General features: G+C 51.5%; 1 protein-coding gene across 5 annotated transcripts in view; it reads left to right on the forward strand.

Annotated features, from left to right (window-relative positions):
- Window positions 1-21,025, forward strand: part of CHST11 (carbohydrate sulfotransferase 11) — a 260,994-nt gene that overhangs the window by 148,876 nt on the left and 91,093 nt on the right. The window lies entirely within an intron of this gene.

The following is a 21,025-nucleotide window of genomic DNA, read 5'->3' on the forward strand; positions in this document are numbered from 1 at the left end:
TTCCCAGAACGCGACAGCAATGGGTGGGAGAAATGGGCCTCCCCACCCCAGGCCGGGAAGTGTAGGTGCCGGCCATGCGCCTCCCGGTGAGGCCGATGGCAGGGAGCCAGTGGTTCTGTGGGGCCCTGGGAAACTTTTCTTTATCATTGGCTTTGTCAGACTGAGGCCATCCCTCATTTTTCACAGCGTGACCATTGGCAGGGAGGATGATAACTCTTCCATCCCAGAATAAGCGTGTAAATGCCATAAAAGCCTCTGGGCTTTGCCAGGAAGCAGGAGGAGTTCTGTGTTGTGCTCTTTTTTCTAAAGCTTGAAATATCTGGCTGCTCCCGAGCTTGATGTGAGTACCAACTGGTCATGGCTCGTACTTCTTCTTGACAAATATCCCATTTGGGGCGGTAATTCGTGCTTTCTTCACTGCCTTCTATTAAGCAATTAAAAGAAGGCCTACATATATTCTATGGATATATATTATAATCAAATGATTTTTAATGACCTAGTAGCATTGGAAGGGGAAGAAGGCAGTGGACGAGGAGTGTCACGTTTCCTCTCTCTTTCTCTCTCTCTGCTGTCCTAATTTGGATTTGTCTTCGGGGGCAGGGGGTGAGGTGGGGGTGAGGGTAGGGTGGTCCGGCTTCAAACGCGTCCCTGACTGTGGCTGTGCACAGTCAACCCCTGCCCGCCCCTGGCCACGCTGGGAGGCTTCTCCGTCCTTCTGACATCCCATCCCCTCCCCCAGCTCACTTTCCCTCTGCCTGTAGCATCTACACAGCCCCGTATCCGCTTAACGTGGCTTCCTTGGGAAGGCCTTCCCTGGCGCCCCAGCTAGCTTAGGTCCCCTCATCATATGCTCTCACCCCACCCCTTCGCTTTTCTAGCCCTCCATTCATTTGACAGATACTTGCTGAGCACCTGCTCCATGGCAGGTTCTGTTCTAGATACTTGGGACATATCCGTGGACCAAACAGACGCAAATCCCTGTCTTCAGGGAAGGCGTATTCCAAATTCATTGAGGCTGTGGCGATGAGTAATTATTTGGCGATTCGTTGATGGACACGTCTTCCCCACCAACTTTGAAGCTCTAGGAGGACAGGGCCATGCCCATCTTATTGACAACAGTCTCTCTACTACCACGTACCGTGAATCCGTGGTGCGTAGCAGGCGCACAGTAGGTGCACATTAGGCGCACAGTAGGTACTGAGGGAATGAAAGGCAGCTTATTAAAAAAAAAGAAGAAGAAAAAGGCAGCTTATGATCTGATGGCTGCTGTTTGGTCACCTAGGATCTCTGAGGTAGTGGCATTTTCCTTGGGAATCCAGCTATCATCGGGCAGAATTAGCTTCTCGGGATTGGATTCCGGCCCAAGAGAGGGAATGTAGGGAAGAGGCGTTGGCACAGCCACAGGTGCTCCCAGAACCTAGGAGTCTCCTCTGGGGACTGGAGGCACTCCTCGTCCATCCCCTGCGATGCGCCCTGTGCACCTTGCACCATTTCCAAACGTCTCCTCAACCATCCCCCCTCCATGCTGTGGCTCTGTTTTCACTCCTGCAACTTCTTGGGGTCATTTTATTTTATTTTTTTAAAAATATTCTTCTTGGGGCGCCTGGGTGGCTTGGTCGGTTAAGCGTCCGACTTCGGCTCAGGTCATGATCTCGCGGTCCATGAGTTTGAGCTCCGCATCAGGCTCTGGGCTGACCGCTCAGAGCCTGGAGCCCGTTTCAGATTCTGTGTCTCCCTCTCTCTCTGCCCCTCCCCTGTTCATGCTCTGTCTCTCTCTGTCTCAAAAATAAAGAAACGTTCAAAAAAAATTTTTTTAATAAAAAATAATCTTCTTAATTTATTCATATTTGAGAGACAGAGCACGACTGAGGGAGGGGCAGAGAGAGAGGGAGACACAGAATCCGAAGCAGACTCCGAGAGGTGAGCTGTCAGCACAGAGCCCGACGCAGGGCTTGAACCCACAAACTGGGACATCATGACCTGAGCTGAAGTCGGACGCTTAACCGACTAAGCCACCCAGGTGCCCCCGGGGTCATTTTATTTTTTATGTCAAATATACATTTGCTGGATGATTGTGACAGGGCCCTTTACCAGCCCTGAGGCCACCTCATCCACATGTCAAGACAGGTCTCCCCTGTGTTTGCGGATTGGATGGGTGACTCGAATTCACCTTGTTTGTTTTTAACCCAGACCTGGCTGCTTCCTGCTGATCTGTCTTCAGAATCCCCTAAAAACCCTCTGCTGAAACACAGATCATCATCCCCTCAGCAAGATGTGTTCTGCTCCTTTGTCTCATGAGGTTGTTCATTGAACTATTCATTCATTCATTCATAACCATGTGCAGGAAGGAGGGAGGGAGAGAGAAGGAAGAGTATGTGGTGTGAACGATGGCATGAAGTCCTCTCTCTTTGGAGCAAAACATGCAGTTGAAGACTTACCCTGCCTCTAGAGCCATCTGCACCCCCCTTTTAAATTCCATTGATCACATGGGGCGCCTGGGTGGCTTGGTCGGTTAAGCGTCCAACTTCAGCTCAGGTCATGATCTCACGGTCCGTGAGTTCGAGCCCTGCGTCGGGCTCTGTGCTGACAGCTCAGAGCCTGGAGCCTGTTTCGGATTCTGTGTCTCCCCCTCTCTCTGCCCCTCCCCTGTTCATGCTCTGTCTCTCTCTGTCTCAAAAATAAATAAACGTTGAAAAAAAAATTAAAAAAATTAAAAAATTAAAAAAAAATAAATTCCATTGATCACAAAAGGCTTTCATTAGCTGATATCTGACCTCCAGCTGTGGATCCAGGGTAACATGCTCGCTAACCACCGCCCAGCCCCCCACCCCCCGCCCCCGCCGCCCCCAAGTCTGTGCTTTGTACGTAGCAAATGCCTGAAAGACACAATGCGGGGAGAGGAGAGGGGCCAGAATCTCCACCTTTTCAGGAAGCAAAGTACATTTTTACATTTAAATGATCATTCCAAGGCCCTTTCCATCACAAATGCTACCTGGTCACTTGGTGGCACTTGTCTAAGGGCTCTTCCAAGTGTTTAAATATGCCTTAAACGGGCCCAAACTGCCTGATGGCTTACAAGCACCGTCCCATCCCCGGGGATCGGGAGGAGCCTTCAGGAGGCAGACGGCCGCACAAACACCTGGCAGGTCCAATTCAGCGGGAGAACGTGTCAGAACAAAGTGAAACGCGGCTGTGCTGACGGCCCGGCAGGTGGCAGACATTCGGTGGACGGACGTGGCCGCAGGACATGGCTGTGGCCACCACACCTGCTGGGGCAGAGCCGTGCTGAGTTCTGTGCATCTCCACTCCTGGTTGCTGAGGGGGGAGGAGCTCACCAGTGCTGGTTTCATGGGAAGAAAGTGAGCTGGGGGGCCCAAGGGCTGCGAATGTGGCCTTGTGGCTTGGAGATGACCCAGCGGAGAAGCAGCTGCGCTAACCAGGCCAATGTCGTGCTCAGCAGCCACCGGGCCAGCACGCATCGTGGCCTCAGTGAACATCGTCCTTCCTTGGCCCCGTGTGCCTTTCATTCTAGGCAGAGTGGGCTGGATCAAGTGCGGTTTTATAACCACATAACGAGTGAAGTACAATTTTAGACTGATGATGAGAGTGATGATAAAAATAGAGCTAGCACTTACCGTGTGTGTATTATGTGCCAAGAGCTGTACATCTTTAGATGTTGTTCTATGGATCGCATCCTCCCCCTTTTACAGATGGAGTCACTGAGTCCTCAGGACTGATCCAGGTCCAAATCCAGGCGCTGGGCCGTCCCGTATCCTCACTTCTACGCTGTTCATGGTTTTGAGGGATTCCCGTCCTGCTTCTCCACCCGATCCCACCCCCCATCCACTGTGGTCAGACTGAGTTACTCCCTGACTTGAGGAAACAGCATGGGCCACCCCTTGCTTTACAGAGAAGGACAGCGGAGGCCTGGAGAGGGGAGGCCGAACCAGAGAAACATCCCGGGTCTCCGCCCTTTGTTCGGTTCTGTGCCTCTGTTCTCTGTGTTCTCTCTGCTCGCCCGAGACGCTCCTCGAAAAGTCCCTGGCTTTTTAGGCTCCAGTGCCCCCCCATCTCCGTGGCACCATGTCGTGGCCACTCGGGCGAAGAAGCAGGAACACCCTCTTCGCTCTTCTAGCCACTTCTAGTGGTTTTGCACCATTCGTTTATTTAGTGATATTGCATGGCGTGGAAGAGTGTGGGCTTGAATCTGGGCCCTTCCACTTACCAGATGTGTGACCTTGGCAAGTCACTTAAGCTCTCTGTGCCTCAGTTTCTTTGAGTGTAAACTGAGGATGCTGTCGGCAATGGGTATGCAGTAAGGGCCAACTGTATGTCCTACCCTGAGCTCCTGCCCTCCCTAACCGAGCCATGATGGGAGAGGGTGGGCAGGGCCTACTGCTCCCATGATAAAGGGAACACTTGGGGCTTGGGGGTGGGATGGAGTGCCACGCGGGGTGAAGTTAAGGTTGGGGTGGCACAGAAAACCCGCTTATGTGTCTGCCAGGAATCGCCTTCTTTTGTCCTGGTCACTTTGCAGGGAAGGAGCGGTGCGCTACCGTTTCCCTTCCTTGGTCTGCTGGAAATCTCCCTTGAATACGTGACGGAAGTTTCTTTATCTGAACGGGTCCGGGCCCTCCGATTCCTTTCATTGGCCGTAACTGTAGTTTTGTAGCTTTTTCCCCTCCTTCTTCCTAAAACCAGAAAGGTACCAGCAGTCTTTAAAGAGCAGTGGCTTTGAGTTTAACAAATCCCAAATACCAGTGGCAGGCGCAGATCCAAAGAGCCATGCACATCCCTTTCCTCCTGGCACTCGAGCCGAGAATGTCTTTTCTAGAAATGTCACTTGGGGAGTGCTAAGCTTGAAAATGTCAATGTAAAGTGCATTTCCTGGTCTTGGTACTCTACACGCACCTTGGTTTGTTTGGTGACTCTCAGAGTTAACACCTAGCTTCCCATGAGCTTGGGTTAGAATTTTATGCCACCCCTCAGTCGAGGGGGCACGTGGCCGTAACTTCTGGTCCCGAGTCATATACTCCCATATTGCCCTTTGTGGGGATTGGTTGACACTGTTGGGACTGTAAGAAGACCTGCTTGTATATTATGGGTTGAAGATTAATACGACGAAATCTTTTAAAACAACTGACCACGGCACAAAGATTGTACGTGAGCGTTCGTAGTATTCTTCCTGAAGGACCTACGCTGGACACGATCCCAGTGCCCACAGACTTGCGAATGGACACATACAATGTGCTGTGTCCACATAATAGAGTATACCCAGCAATGATGAAAGGAACAAGTGCCTATACATGCAGCAGTGAGGATGAACTCAGCCAAGTGAAGGAAGCCAGACTCCCCAAACTACAAAATTGCCGAATTCCATTTATATGAAATTCTAGAAAAGGCAAAGCTAAGCAGATCAGCTGTTGGCTGGGGCTGTGGTGGGGGGGGGGGTGGTTACACGGGGCAGGAGGGAATTTTTGGGGGGTGACGGAAGGATGTGGTAGTAACTGTGGTTGTGGATGTCCTTTACATCTATTGAAACTCACCAAGTGATATGAAACTCACCAAGTGATATGCTTAAAATGGGTAAAATTTATTGTAGGGTAAATCATACCTCCGTAAACTGGTAAAGCCAATAGTTAAAGGACCAAAAAAAAAAAAAATAGAGCTGGATGTGAACAGCGTGACCAAAAAGTTGGACAAAGAACACACCGAGGTGTTCAGGAGAGAGGACACATGTCAATTAAAAGATGAAGATACCCAGCTTCAAATAATATTTTTAAAAAGGGAGAAGCTAAAGAATGAATTTAGGCACAGACCTTACCTCTTTCATAAAAATTAAGCTCAAACTGGATCGTAGACCTAAATGTTAAATGCAAAACTGTAGAAGATAACTCCTAGGAGATAACTTTGGGGGAAGTCCAGGCGGCCTGGGGTTGAGTGGTGACTTTTGAGATACAACAGCAAACACACAATCCATGAAAGGAAAAAAAAAATTGTAAATTGGATCTCCTTAAAAATTCCTGCTCTTTAAAAGATACCATGAAGAGAATGCAAAGGACCAACCACAGGCTGGGTGAAAATATTTGCAAAACATACATGATAAAAAAAAACAACAACAGGGGCTCCTGGGTGGCGCAGTCGATTAAGCGTCCGACTTCAGCCAGGTCACGATCTCGCAGTCCGTGAGTTCGAGCCCCACATCGGGCTCTGGGCTGATGGCTCAGAGCCTGGAGCCTGTTTCCGATTCTGTGTCTCCCTCTCTCTCTGCCCCTCCCCCGTTCATGCTCTGTCTCTCTCTGTCCCAAAAATAAACAAACGTTGAAAAAAACAAACAAACAACAAAAAACGGGTATCCAACATACGCAAGGAGCTTTTAGGCTTCAACAATAGGAATAGAACCAAATTAAAAATAGGCCAAAGACCTTAACCAAACAAATATACACAGATGGCAACAAAGCACATGAAAAGATGCTCAGCATCACGTCACTAGGGAACTGCAAATTAAAACATTAAGGAGAGACAACGATGCTTATTAGAATGGCTAAGATCCACTGATGCCACCAAGCGTCGGTGACGTTGTAGAGCAACCGGAACTCTCCTTCTTTGCTGGTGGGAATGCAAAATGATCCAGCCACTTTTGAAGACGTTTGGCGGTTTCTTACGAAGCTACACTTAGTCTTAACCATACCACCCAGCGACTGCTCTGCGCTGTTTACCCAAACGAGCTGAAAACTTCCATCCATACAAAAACTTGCGCGGCAACGTTTATAACAGCTTTACTAACAATTGCCAAAACTTAGAAGAAACCAAGATGTCGTTCAGGAGGTGCATGGATAAATAAACCGTGGTACGTCCAGCAGAGTGTTGTTTAGCACGACAAAGAAATGAGCTCTTAAGCCATGAGAAGGTATGGAGGAACCTCCAATGCGTATTGCCAAGGCTACATACCGTTTGATCCCCGCTCTATGACGTTCTGGAAAAGACAGAACTCTGGGAGCAGTAAAATGAGCAGTGTTTTCCAGGGGTTAGGGATGAGGGAGGGAAGAATAGGAGGAGCACAGGGACTTTTTAGGGTGCCAGAACTATTCTGTACGACATTGTAATGGTGCCTACCTGTCACTGCCCAAAGAGTGAACCCTAATATAAGCTACAGACATTAGTTAAAAGTCATGTATCAACAAGGGCTCCTCAGCTGCAGCAAAGGCACCACACCAACAGAAGATGTGAATCATAGAAACCAGAGGTGAGGGGCTAAATGAAAACTCTCTGTATTTTCCACCCAAGTTTTCTGTAAACTTAAAATTGCTCCAAAAAAAAAAAAAAAGTATTAATTAGAAACAAAACAGTGCGTTGGCCCTACTCACCTTTACACTGGCAAAAATGGAAAGGAGGATCGATCTCCCTGGTGCTGGCTGGGGCACTTAACCTTGGGGCAGGGCGGGCGGGGGGCATTTTAGCAATGGGTCACCACCTGAAAGGCATGGAATCCCGATGTGGCCATTCCTCGTGTAGGAGTTTATCCTAAAGCAGTGGTTCTCAACCGGGGAGGATCTTGTGCCCTCCCACCCGCCCCAGGAAGGGGGATATTTGGCAATGTCTGGAAATTTTGGTTGTCACAGCTGGTGAGCTGCTTCCTGGTATCTCGTGGTGGGGAGGCCGGGTGCTGCTAGGCACCCACCGACACACAGGGCGGCCCCCACCGCAGGGGTTACCTAGTGCTGCATTGTCAGCAGCACCGCGGCTGAGAAACTCAGCAGGGACAGTGTGCAGGGACATAGATGCTCATCTCAGTGTTGTTCAGAGCAGGGAAAAATTAGAAATCGCCAAAAATCATCCTCGTTATTATTTTTAAAAGTTCATTTATTAATTTTGAGAGAGAACAAGCGAGCAGGGGAGGGGCAGAGAGAGAGAGGGAAAGAGAGGATCCCAAGCATGCTCCGTGCTGTCAGCACACAGCCTAATGTGGGGCTCAAACTCACGAACCATGAGATCATGACCTGAGCCAAAACCAAGAGTCAGACACTTAACCAACTGAGCCACCCAGGCGCCCTTATATACACAAAAAAAAGTTTCATTATTAGTTTTGTTTGCTTGCATTTAGAGAGCTTTTTCTTACCTGGAAAATTCCTTTGTCTGGAAGAACTCATTCTAGATCATAGATAGAAATGTCACTTATGCCAAAGAGTCTGGTCACACTCCTGAATATCTATCTGGAGACGTTTCTGGACATCCCCAGAAAGGTTCACTCCCCACCTTTCATGAGTGTGGGCGGGCTCCTACATCCTCCCGAGGCATCTCATCTCTAGTCGCCTTTTGCCTTTCCACCCCTTGAAATTACATGTGACAGCCTCCTCAGGTATCGCTCTTCCGATACCACTCTCCTGCCTGTGTCTTTCCTCGGTCACCTTTCTTTTCTTTTAATACTTTTTTTTAAGTTTACTTATTTATGTTGAGAGAGAGAGAGAGAGAGCACGTGCACAGTGGGGAAGGGGCAGAGAGAGACAATCCCAAGGGGGCTCCATGCTGTCAGCACAGAGCCAGACACGGGGCTCGAACCCCAGCGGCTGTGAGATTATGTCCTAAGAGTCACATCTGAAACCAAAAGTCAGATGCTCAACCGACTGAGCCACCCAGGCACCCCCCTCAGTCACCTTTTGAAATGGCTTCTGCTTGGTCCCACCCTTCATCAAGGCCAGATTCTACTTCCGGCCTCCAGCGTCCAACATGTGGCCAATCTTCTCCCCTCAAAGGCGGGGCAGCTCGCTGGCACTGGCTGCTCTTGTCTGGGCATCTCGACAAGCCAGTCGGCCTTCCTTCCCGAGGAGTCTTCCTGCTCTGTGTTTTGAGGGCCTCGGGAACAGCATCGGGGGGCAGAGAAAAGGGCCCGGGATTTGGAGTCTGGGTTCGACTTGTGGCCCTCCCGTGTGCAGTAGACTTTGTGGCCTTGGCGGGCAAACTCCTGACTGGGTGCTTGTGTCTCAGAGCACGGCGGCGGGCTGGCCGATACAGGTACGAGCATATTGGCACCCCCAGCAGAGGTCTGTCCTTCGAAAGCGGGGCCGAATTTAGACCTCCCGGGTGCCTGAGTCTGGGAGAATCTGAGAGAGTCTGGTCAGAACTGGGAGGGGCTGTCGCAGAGACTGGCCCCAGGGGCTGGAGTGGGCCTGGGGCTTATCTGTGTGACTATCCGATCAGGGAAACAGAGCTCATCACACTTTCAAATGAACAGTAATAGTTACTGTGGTTTAAGGGCACTCACTCTGTGCCAGGTACTTGCGGTAATCCTCTACAGCAGAAACTCTATCCATCTGTCACACAAGTGTGGAAACCGAGGCTCCGAGGGGTTTAAGACCTTGCCCAGCACAGAGTCAGGGGCCAGGCCAGGCCAGGCGCTCAGGCCTCCCTGCTCCGGCTTTGGAAGAGACGTCTGTGTTGGAAGCTTGGCATGAGCTCGAGGAGGAGTGGCCCATCCAGTGGGGTGGGCACTGGGGTTGTTTGGATTCTGGCCCCTCCTGAGTTTGCCGTCTGTCTGCCTGGGCTGTGGAGGCACATCCTCGACTCCGGCTTTCCCCTCACTGGGCCTGGCCTCCGAGGGCCCCCAGCTGTCCCCTCCACCCTCCTGGGTTAGCCGTAGACTAATCCCTTTTCCCATTAGGTGAGCCAAGACAAGATTAGGGCTTTATTAAAAGGAAATTAAACTAGGAAATGAAAGGGTAAACAAATCTGAAATGAGAAAAACAACAGCAGCAAAGCAGATGAGTTTGCAAGCACGGTTCTCGATCCTACCCACAGCTTGGCATGGCCTCCGGTAGGCGGCCGTCAACCTGTCGTCCTCACCCTTCACCGGCCCCCCCGGCCCGCCATGGCCAAGCTGGTGGCAGTGGTGGTCGAGGCAGGCGTGGTTTCCTAGGGGTCCCGAGAGCCATACTTCCCATCACCTTCACTGTATCAGTCCCTCCTCAGCCCCTTCCTGAGTCTCGTGTGCAGAATGCGGCTGGATGGCCAGCTGCTCCCCGGGGGAAAGGACACCTGTAATGGTTTGCACACGTCTTGCCCCTCGATGGGGGGAAGCTTGCATTTCACACTCCTGTGTGTCCTGCTTCCCAAGGCCCTATCTCTTTTTCCTTGTGGCCCCTGCCCTCTCTCATTCTTCTGTTTCTCCAACGGCCCCCACTTGTGTGTGTGTGTGTGTGTGTGGTTTTAAGTTTTTTAAATGTTTATTTTTGAGAGAGAGACAAGAGACGGCGTGAGCGGGGGGAGAGGGGCACAGAGAGAGAGGGAGACACAGAATCCGAAGCAGGCTCCAGGCCCTGAGGCGTCAGCACAGAGCCCAACGCGGGGCTCGAACCCATGAACCACAAGATCATGACCTGAGCCAAAGTCGGAAGCTAAACCGACTGAGCCACCCAGGCGCCCCACCCCCACTTGTATTCTTTTCTGCTGGCAACTCTCTCCACCTCACCCCCTCTTTGCTTGGCCAGCTCCTGCCTTTTCTTCAGGCCTTGTCCTTAATGTCGCTTTCTCAGGGAAGCTTTCCTGGGACCTCCCTAAACCAGGTTACCCAGAGCCCCTTAAAGTTCCCCTGCACTGCACTCATCATAACGGTAATTAGTGATTTCTGGGATGCCCATCTCCCCTGCCAGACTGTAGACTCAGAGAAGGCCAGGATGGCGTGTGTTCTGCTCAATACAGAGTTCCCAGAACGTGTCTGGAAAATACGTTCAACCGCTAACTCCGTCATTCATTCAGGAACTATTTCTTGAGTACCTACTGAGTATTGGGCACTGTGCTAGGTACAAAGGATACAACAATGAACAAAAAGCAAAGTGCCCACCATCGTGGTGCTTGCAGACCAGCCACCCTTTCCTGTTGGCTAAATAAGTGACCAACCTTCAGTGGAACAGTCATTCCTCTCAGTGAGCGGTGCTTGCCGCCGGACGGGCTGCCTCGTGGAAGTGAGCTCCCCATCACAGGAAGTATTCAAGAAGAGCCTGGGCCACCTGTTGTCGTGATGCTGCAAGTAGGGGCTTCTGAAGGTCCCATTCGTGTCCTTCTCTGACTCTCTGAAGGACACTGGGCTGAATGCTGCCGTGTAGCCGCCAGACCTACGGGAAGGAAGCAAGATGAGATCAGGAAGGGGGCCCCGGGGCAGCCTGCGAGGTGGACATTGTCTCGTGTTTTCCTGGTGGAAGTCAGCAGGCTCCTCTTAAAGCTGGAGCCAAACGTTTTCACTTCATGTCAAGTAATTTCCATTTTTAAAAATATACGAGGAAAGCTCCTCTTCAAAGTACATGTTTTTCAGATGATTTAAAAAAAAAAACTGATCATTTTGGAAACCACGGGAAGACATAAAATGAGGAGGAACTTTAATTCTTCTACACGAAGGTGATCTCTGTAAACGTTAAATTTATTTTCTCCCAGTCTTTTTTTTTAATTAAAAATTTTTTTAACATTTATTTATTTTTGAGACAGAGAGAGACAGAGCATGAATGGGGGGGGGGGGGCGGGCAGAGAGAGAGGGAGACACAGAATTGGAAGTAGGCTCCAGGCTCTGAGCCATCAGCCCAGAGCCCAACGCGGGGCTCGAACTCACGGACTGCGAGATCGTGACCTGGCTGAAGTCGGACACTTAACCGACTGCGCCACCCAGGCGCCCCTCTCCCAGTCTTTTTTGATGAATATATAAAAAATACTTATGTTTTTTAAAAAATGGGATCCCATCTTCTGTCTTGTTCTTTTCACTTAATAGATTGAGCGTGTTTTACTTCAGGAAATAATGACTCCACGTTAAGATTTTTACCTACGGTACAGCATTCCCACTTAGGTGTTATCTGTTGATAGAAACTCACGCCAGTATTTAGTGGCTACAACAGCAATGATCATTCTCTCTCACAGTTTCTGTGGGTCAGGATCTTGACAGTGGCTTGGTGAGGCAGTTCTGGTCTGGGATCTCTGGTCTGGGATGCGGTCACATGTTGGCTGCAGCTGTAATCATCCGAAGGCTGGACTGGGGGAGGTGGCTTTACTCCCGTGGCTGGCAAGTGGCACTTTTCCACGTGGCCTTTCCGCTGGACTGCTTGAGTGGCTTTGCAACATGGCCGCTGGCTTCCCCCAGAGCGAATGATCCCAGAGAGAGACAGCCAGGCAGAAATTACATCTTTTCTATGACCCGGCCTCGGGGGCCACACACTGTCACTCGGGCGATATTCTGTTTGTCACCCAGTTCATCCCTGTTCAGCACTGGAAGACATGAATACCAGGAGGGAGGGTCATTTGGAGCCACCATGGGGGCTGACTGCCACATCCTCCTAATTCCGTAGCGCCCCCTCCCCCCACATAACTAATCCATATTGTTGCCCACCTATATTGTTTCCATTCTTTCGCTGTTATACAGAGTGTATATTCCTGAAAGCCTTAAGTCTCTGATATGGTTCAAGTGCCTGGTCTGCGTTCGGTTTCACTTAGTCCAGCCAGGGTCTCAAAGTTACAACCCAGGAGCAAAGTCACGAGGGGCCATACCCAACACTGGGCTCCCTCTGGACCACCCCCTCTACTCCTCCTCAGGTATCCCCTGAAGGGACAGCCACACTACATCAGTGGGTTAGAGGGTCCGGCAGGAGACATTTCAACTCTGAGCCTCTAATGAAGGAACCACTCGCAGAGACGTGAGCAGGAACGAGGAAACCAAGGTTCCAGGCGCCCCCGAGACCGGCAGCAGAGATGAGCCGTTGCCACCTTGAGGCCTGAAGGGGACAGGGCGACAGAACGGCACGGAAGGAGGGAAGACATACCCTAGTCTCTCTCCTCTGCCCACTCTCCTGTTGATGTGGTCCATGAGGTCAGCCTCCTGGGGAAGAGAGGAAGGTAGAGAATGGACGGGAGGATGGAAAGAAGAAGGAAAGGGGAATGGCCAACACACTGTCAGTCAGTAGTCTGGGGACACCAAGAGGGCACAGAACAGCGTTGTCAGAAGAGAGGTAACGGGGCCGCCTGGGTAGCTCAGTCGGTTAAGCGTCCGACTCTTGGTGTCGGCTCAGGTCGTGACCTCATCGTTTGTGGGTTTGAGCCCAACATCAGGCTCTCTGTGCTGACAGTGCAGAGCCTGCTTGGGATTCTCTCTCTCTCCCTCTCTCTCTCTGCCCCTCCCTAGCTTGCACTCTGGCTCTCTCTCTCTCAAAATAAAGAAATAAATGAACATTAAAAAAAGAAGAAGAAGAACAGAAGTAACTAACTCTTGCTATATTATAGATGTGGGGTAATTTTATTATCCATAATCATAACAGTATTACCTATCTTGTGTTAAGTATTTTCCACGTACAGGGCAAGGTGTTACATTACAGGGCCTTCTACACATACTGTGTCTAATGTTTATAGCCAATCTGTTGGGCACATGTTGTTGGGAGCCCCTCTCAGGCAAGGAGAAATGGGTTCGGAGAATCTCAAGATCCCACCTGAGGTTACAAAATTAGGATTGGACTCCAGTCCGTTTTACCCTCGTCTCCGAGTGCTTTCCTGTCAAAGCAGCCTTGGCCAGCCTAAGGGAGTGGACTGATGGAGTTTCTCTAAGAAGCCTTCCATGGCTGCTTCTATAAGGGAGGAATTTTTTAAAAGAAAGAATAAAATCTTGAACACACCAACCCTCTGGACATTTGCCCAGGAGTAAGAGTATTGTGTGTTTGACACATTTTGAGTTTTGTGCCAGTGCGTGCTAAGTAGGCATGAAGGGGGGGAAAAAGCTAACCCTTGGAATGACGGAAAGGGGCACGCGGAGCTTGGCACCTGCCATAGTGGAGGTCACCTTTGAGATCTTAGTAAATTACCATGCAGAGCCCGCGGCTAATGGACGAGGCGTGCTGGCAGCCCTGGGCACTCGGGAGGCACTTTGTCAATCACTTGGTTACTTGGTTCTAGAAGAAAGTCTCCCCACCCCACCCCTACCCCAGGGCAGAGGGCTGGGTGTGCGGTGGTTGAGGACGGAGGGGAGATGCCTTACTTTGCACTCGGCGTTTGGAATAATGAAAATTACCCACTCTGTCTTCAGTGCTGGTCACGTAGTTAAAAAAAATGTAGGAACTTCCCTGGTTTGTTTTCATCTACATCCTCCGGATTCTTCCGGCAAAGGAAAGGGGTGGCCTCGCACTGCTGGGAAGGTCACCTGGGGGAGGAGGGGCCAAGCTCTTTAGAAGACTTTGGTCTGGCTCTTCGTCGGGGTCTCCTATGGCTGCAGCCAGAACCTAGTGAGTTTGAGGGGATGTTTTGCATTCGTCCTCTAGGTAGAGAATCTTCTATTTATGCTTTAAACTCTCGGCGCCACGATCGAAAACCCCATCAATCCTGGGGTACGTGCACATTTACCTAGCTAATCTCCCTAGTTGGAAGCCAAGTCTGTGAGTGGGTCACCCAAACACCTGCTTATTCACTCTGGAGATGCAGGCCAAGGGTAGGAGGGTCCTGCCAGAGGAGATGATGGGGGGGTGGCAGCCTGTGTGTTTGGAAAGTCCCCCCGGGCACGAAAGCGGGGACCGGGTTCCCACCCAGGCCTTTGCCAGCCAATGGGACAATGCCGTATGGCATTGAATTTGAAATCAAATTGGATTTGAGCCGAAAACGTGGGAGGCACAGTAGTGCTTGGTGAACTCAGACCCAGGGTTTTGCACGCAGTAGGTGCTCCCTCGGGCAGCGTTGCTAAGGGCCTGGCAAGTATGGGGGTGGTTAAGAACAGAGCCTCAAGGAGCCAGAAGGCCTGGGCTTACATCCACTCTCTGTGATCATGGACAAGTCACTGATAATAATGGCCCTACCTCATGGGGTTGTTATAAGGGTTAAATGATTTGATATTACAGGAAGAGCTAAACACATAGTATTTATTAGTCATTATTCCTAATTTTTAGCTCCATTTCGAGCTTGCCAAAATGGCCTCTTATACCCCGATTTTATCAGGACCCGGTCTCCAGTTCCTCTCATGGTTCAAAGCCATCCAGCATAACACCATTGGATTAATTTCTAAATTAATCTAAAGCTTTATGCTTATTTCTTACTTGCATTAAAAAAATTAATGCTGGATGTAAGAGCCCTGATTTACAATTTGGCATCCGTTCACGTGAAAATGATCTGTGGGTTCACACCAAAAAAGTTCCACGCGAGCCAAGAATATGACACCGTGGATTCTTCATTTTGAAAGGAGGGGTGTTTGAGGGCATGTAATTTAATTAGCGTTTATTGAATACCTGCTCTGTTCAGGGCACTGTGCTGTTTGTTCATCACTATGCATCTCAACAGTGACCCCCCCCCCCCCACCCACGCACTCCTGCTGATGCTTTTGAGAAGAAAAACACTGTACACAGAATATTAACTTGGAACCCCAGATGAAAGAGAATGGTTCCATTTGGGGGCTGAAAGAAGCCCCTGACCCCTCTGCTCAGCCTCCACCTGCAAGCCAGTCCTGTCTGGGGTTCCCTGCTTGGGCCCCTCCCTGATCACTGCTTCCTGCACAGGGTGGGGGTGGGAGGGCACTGAGCAGAGGTGAGTGACCCAAGGCCATTCTGGGAAGTTTTGATGAAACAAAACTAGACCCCATGAGCCCCCCAGCCCTCTCCCCCCGCCTTTTCCGCCTAAGTCTTTATTGCTCTTTATTCCTAATTTAAAACTTTAAAAACTCGTTCTTTCTACTGCCCTTGGCTTCTTCCAATCCCAGCTCTTGCTAACCTGACCTGTTTTCTTATCACAGACCTTGTTCCAGAAGCTCTCAATAGGTGTTTTCTGTGGGGGTCTCTACTGACCCTAGTCCTCACCTAATACAGGGTTAACATTTCACCTCTTTTCTCTGTCTCTGCCGGAGCAAGCGACACCCCTGGGTTAGGTGACACAGGACAAGGGAGTTGATAGGGTAGGGTAGGGATTATAAGTAGACCCTCTTGGAAGGGCTGTGAGGCACGAAGGAGATGGGACTCTACCCAACGTGGTCCCCAACCCACATTCGGCCCCATCCTTCCCACCCACCCCAGTTCTTAGAGATTCTTGCAAAATGCAGTGTTGAGGGGTTTTACGCAGTCATTTACATTTTCGGTGCCGTCCTACTTGCAGTGTGATTGAGAGGAGTCTAACCGCCAAAAAATCTAAAAGTGGCCCCCAGGCAATGAGGGTAATTGTAGGCAGCGGGATAATTGATCTAATTACACAAAGGAAAGCCGCCCCCTGGGGAGCCACGCCTGTCAGCCTCTGATGGGGACCCGTGTCCTGGGTGGCTGCAAGGGGAGAGGAAGGTACTAGACTAGGTGGGGGCCAGCGAGGGGAGCGGTACTGCCCATTTCTCCCTCTCCCCCACCCCCCACCCCCAGCAACCACTGTTCTACTTCTCTTTCTCTGAGTTCCATTACTTTCAATGCCTCAGAGAAGTGGAATCCTACCATATTTCTCTTTTCATGTTATATAGCCTGTTTTAAGTCAGTTTTAAGGAAGTTGGGACTTCCCTCTTTTTTTAAGACCAAATAATATTCCATTATATGCATATACTACATTTTCTTTATCCATTCACCCATCAGTTAATATTTGGGTGGCTTCCACCTGCATTTGCTCTTATTTTTTTTTTAATGTTTATTTATTTTTGAGAGAGAGAGAGAGAGAGTAAGCGAGCACATGGCCGCAGGGGAAGGGCAGAGAGAGAGAAGGGCAGAGGATCAGAGTGGGCTCTGTGCTGACAGCAGCCAGCCTGACGCGGGGCTCGAACTCACGAACCGTGAGATCATGACCTGAGCTGCGGTTGGACGCTTAACTGACTGAGCCACCCAGGCGCCCCTGCATTTACCCTTTTTAAAAAGGTACTTCTGAGCAGCTCCTACGTGGTAGGTACCCTACGGTCGGCTGTATGTGTACGAGTGGGAAGGGCAGCCTGTGTGAGTCCAGGTACCTGAGCAGAAAGAAAGCTGCATCTCCCCTTGGGTGAGAGGAAAGCAGAGACCACTGTCATAGCAACCCCACAATATCAAAGTCCCTACCACGAGCCAGGCGCTGGTCTCAGGTCTGTATTTGTGTCGCCATTTTACGTGATCTCCTTTAACCGTATCGGTAACCCCGTAGAGTAGGTGCTCCCCTTCTGTCCAGTGAGGACACAGAGAGAGAGAGATGAAGTGACAACGCCCGTGCATGTGGCAGAACCAGGATTAGAACCGGGCTGTCTGGCTCTGGGCCTCCAATTTCTAAGCAGTAGCTGCAGAGTCAGACTGCAGACAGAGTCAGGCTCAGGCCTGAAAATGCTTCCCTGGCACCTCCCCTGGACAGCCTTGATGAATGATACTCCAGACCCTCATCCCTACTCCTGTTCCCCAAAAGAGCTGTAGGGACCAGCTAGAAAACCTCAGGAGGGTGCTGTATTTACATTTCAGTGTCGTTTGCACCTGCTGGGGGCCAAGGTGCTGTTCCTGCCCCGTGGTCTGGAGCCAACCATGGATGTGTAGGTCGTTTGCCGGTTGGCAGAATGTAGTGGGGTGCTGTGTGAGGCCACGGGCAGCCTAGTGTGCTGGGCACCTAGTGGCTTCGTCCTCCTATGAGAAGGTAAGGGGTTGCCAGGCTTAAGACATTGATTTCCCAAGAGTTTATTGTGCATCTAACATGTGCCGGGTGCTGGGGATGCAAAGGTGATGTAGCAAGGCCCTGACCTCACAGACGGAGCTTCTTGAAGACCGCAGGCATGGAAGAAAGGGGGGAGCTTCCTGACTGCCCGCAGTCAGGGGGTATTCAGAATCCAGGATCTCTGGGCTTATCGTAGCACTTGGTGGGACCCAAACGCTTTTCCATCAGCATAGTTTTCTAAAAAGGCTTGGGGATGTGGGAGAAGCTGCTGGTGAAGAGATGGACAGAGAGACACCCACAGACTCCGGGGGAAGTGGCCAAGGGCACGGACGTGTGTGCAGAGGGCAAGATAACATAGGCTGCGCCTGGCGGTGGGCACAGTTTCCCCCATCCCTGGATTCCCCAAGGGAAGGGCACAGAGGACGGGTCCACTTTGTGGGGAAGCTTCTCCCTTCCCATGGGGGACGGTACGTCCTGTGCACCCCGCCCCCCGCCCCCAGCCCAGTGCTCTGGATGCTTTGACCTGTCCGCTCACCAGGAGCAAGGAATTGGTACCAGACACCCCATCCCTTTGCTGGGTTGATGGAAAGTCACCTCCAGACCGCTGCTGGCCTCTGGCCTTCCTGCACAGTGAGCCAGGATCGCCCTGGTGCCCCTCCTCCCCATCCACTGCCACCTTCCCCAGCGTGTGGGGCTCATCGCCGGATCACCAGCCCCTCCACCTTCAGAGCTGAGACCGTCACAGCATCCGCACTGTAAGCACTGAATGAAATGCACGTGAAGCGTCTGACACAGCGTCTACGAATCGGGAGCATGCCGTTAACTAATTTCTCTCCTCCTTTGCCTGCTGGCATGTGTGGTTTGGGTCTCTGTCTGTCTTACCGCTTCGTGAAATTCTGGGAAATGCCGAGAATTTGGGGAGCGGGGCGGGAACACTGTATCCGTGGCCAGGAACAGTTGATGGAAATGGCAGGGTGCTTTGTGGAGTTGAGGCAGAAGCCTTCTGCATGCCCTGCTTTGGGTGGTAGGCGGGGGTGAGTGGCTTTGCAGAGCTCAGAGGGGCTTCTGGCTGCTCAGTACAAATCCCCCTGACCTTGGAGCTGGTGCTGAGGGCAGGTATGTTCCACCTCACGGCATTTCTTTTCATTCGTTCCTGATTGATTTAAGAGATGGCCAGTGTGGAGGCAGCTCTGCCCCTCCGGCCTCAGTAGGACGCCAGGAGATGGATTCCTTCTCCGCTCTCATTCCCTGAAGATCTGCCGGGCTTTTGCCCAGAAATGCCAGGCAGGCAGTGGGAGAAGAGGGGGAACTGCCTTCTGGTTGGGGCTCCTCAGACCGTGTGCATCCGTGAAACGGCAGGCTGGGGAAGGGGTGGGGGAGGCGGGGTTCCCCTTCCTGGCTTTCGCAGCCGGAGACCCCTAGCAAACGCTAGGCTGCCTTGCCTCACTGCTCGCTGCTCAGACAGAATACTCTGAAGAGCCAACCTAACAGAGAAGCAGTGCTCCAGGAAGTAGGTAAGAGATCTTGGTGAAAAGGAAGAGTGGAAGTGTCATCGTTTTGAACCCAAGAAGCATGTTTGGGTTAGAAAGTTCCAGAGTGGAATGGGAGTGTGCTGTAGACATGTTAAACCGTCTCCGCCATCTTGTGTCCCTACGGGGCCAACTGGTCTGCTGGTGGAAGTCAGGGTGTATGTGGTGACCCTTCAGTGGCCTCTGTGGCCTCGGAGCCCCACGACATCCTCAGCCCCAGGCTAACTGTGATTGGTCTAACTGATGCCCAAGTGGCCCCTGCCAGCTTTGCTGATGGGACTTTGGAATGTGGCCACCAGCCCATGAGATGCAGAGTGAAACACACACACGAACCATCTTTACGACCACAGGGGCTTCATTGGGCAGGAGGGGGAGACATTGGAGGAAAGAAGCAGGCCTCATCTTTGTTTCTGCTCAGGAAGCATTTATTAACCCCTTCTAGGCACTGAAGGCTACAGAGGTGACCCGGCCTGTGTCCCTGCCTCCGGCCACACGCGGGAAGTTTCAGGGTTCTGATATGCGGAACTCTTTTACGAAAGGACAGAAGGCCGGCAAAAGCTTTAGACATTGCCTAGTTGGAGCTTCATCTTTGCTGTTTTTCAAAATTGATCAAGAAAGAAAGTGTGGCCCAGGGAAGTGGAGTAACTTAAGGCCACAAAGCTCACAAACGGTGGCGCCCTTTCTCAGCTCCGGTTTCGCGGCTGCCAGTCGGCCCCGCACAGCATAACAATCGAGTGGAGTCCTGGCGTGTTCCAGGAAGCATCTTGAGTTTCACCGTTTGCGGGTCCGGTCTCTGGGCGAGGAAACAAAAAGCATGTACTTTAAAGGTTCCACGTCCTCGACCCTGAAGGGCCGTTTGTCCCCATTTTCAGTTCTTGGCCAGGGGGTCCGCCTTCTGTACTACAAGACTTGCTGTGTTTCCCCGATTCTCCTGGGTGAGAGGCATGATTGATGAGAACCAAGGAAGCTGTGGACAGGGGAGCGAGGTCTTCCAGGAACCCGCCTCTCACGAGGCACGTTTTCAGGAGTGCAGAATTGATCAGGGCATCACAGAACCTTCTTTCTTCTGAGGCAGATGAGAAAAACCCCTCAGAAATCATTTGCAGGCTCCCCGCCGCCCCCCCCCCCACCACCACTCCCATGTTCTGCCTGTGAGCAGCATGTGAGAAATCACGCACGTCGAATCTCACAGCTTGGAGAATTAGCAAGAACTGTCTCAAGTTGCTGGGCTTTTGGAAGGAAAAGAAGAAATAAAACTCTCGGCGCCCCCACGCGTTTGCATCAACAGGTAAGCGTGACAGCGGCTACCTGAGACGCTTCTGCCGCCTTCACCCTCGTTTGCCGCCCAGGACTCGGACGGACGTGTGCGCATTTTTGAGGGTCCGGGGGCTCCGGTGTAGTGTGTCTGGAACGCACGGAGGGAGAATCGTGCTCAATGAGCCACTGTGTCTGTCCTGGCTCAGGCCGGAGCATCGTGTCCAAGGCAGCCCGGGCCCGAATAAAGACCCGCTTTATTTCCCTTGCAGTTGACAGAGGGGGATGTTGAAGGTAACAGGGGAGACAGAGTGAGCAGTGTTCAAGGACGCAGCCCACCTTCCCGGGTAGTTTTCCACTGCGGCAGATCCACCGAAGCCAGCTAGCCGAGGAGATGGAGATTTTTACGAGCATGCCGTGGGGACGGGGCTGGGTGCTGACCCAGAGGCCCTTCCGCGGCGTCTCCCGGTCAAGGTTCGGGGAAGGTGTGTGTCCCACTGTGCATGGGCTTGGGAGGGCCGCAGGCTGGGGGCTTAAGCAACAGAAGTCTATGGGCTCACAGTGCTGGAGGCCAGAAGTCCAAAATCAGCGTGTGTGCAAGGTTGGTTCCTGAGGGCTGTGGAAGGAGCTGTTCCGGGCTCTCTCCCTGGCTTGGACACGGACTTCTTCAC

The sequence above is a fragment of the Acinonyx jubatus genome, chromosome B4 (assembly GCF_027475565.1).
Source record: "Acinonyx jubatus isolate Ajub_Pintada_27869175 chromosome B4, VMU_Ajub_asm_v1.0, whole genome shotgun sequence".
In the NCBI taxonomy this organism is placed as follows: Eukaryota; Metazoa; Chordata; class Mammalia; order Carnivora; family Felidae; genus Acinonyx; species Acinonyx jubatus.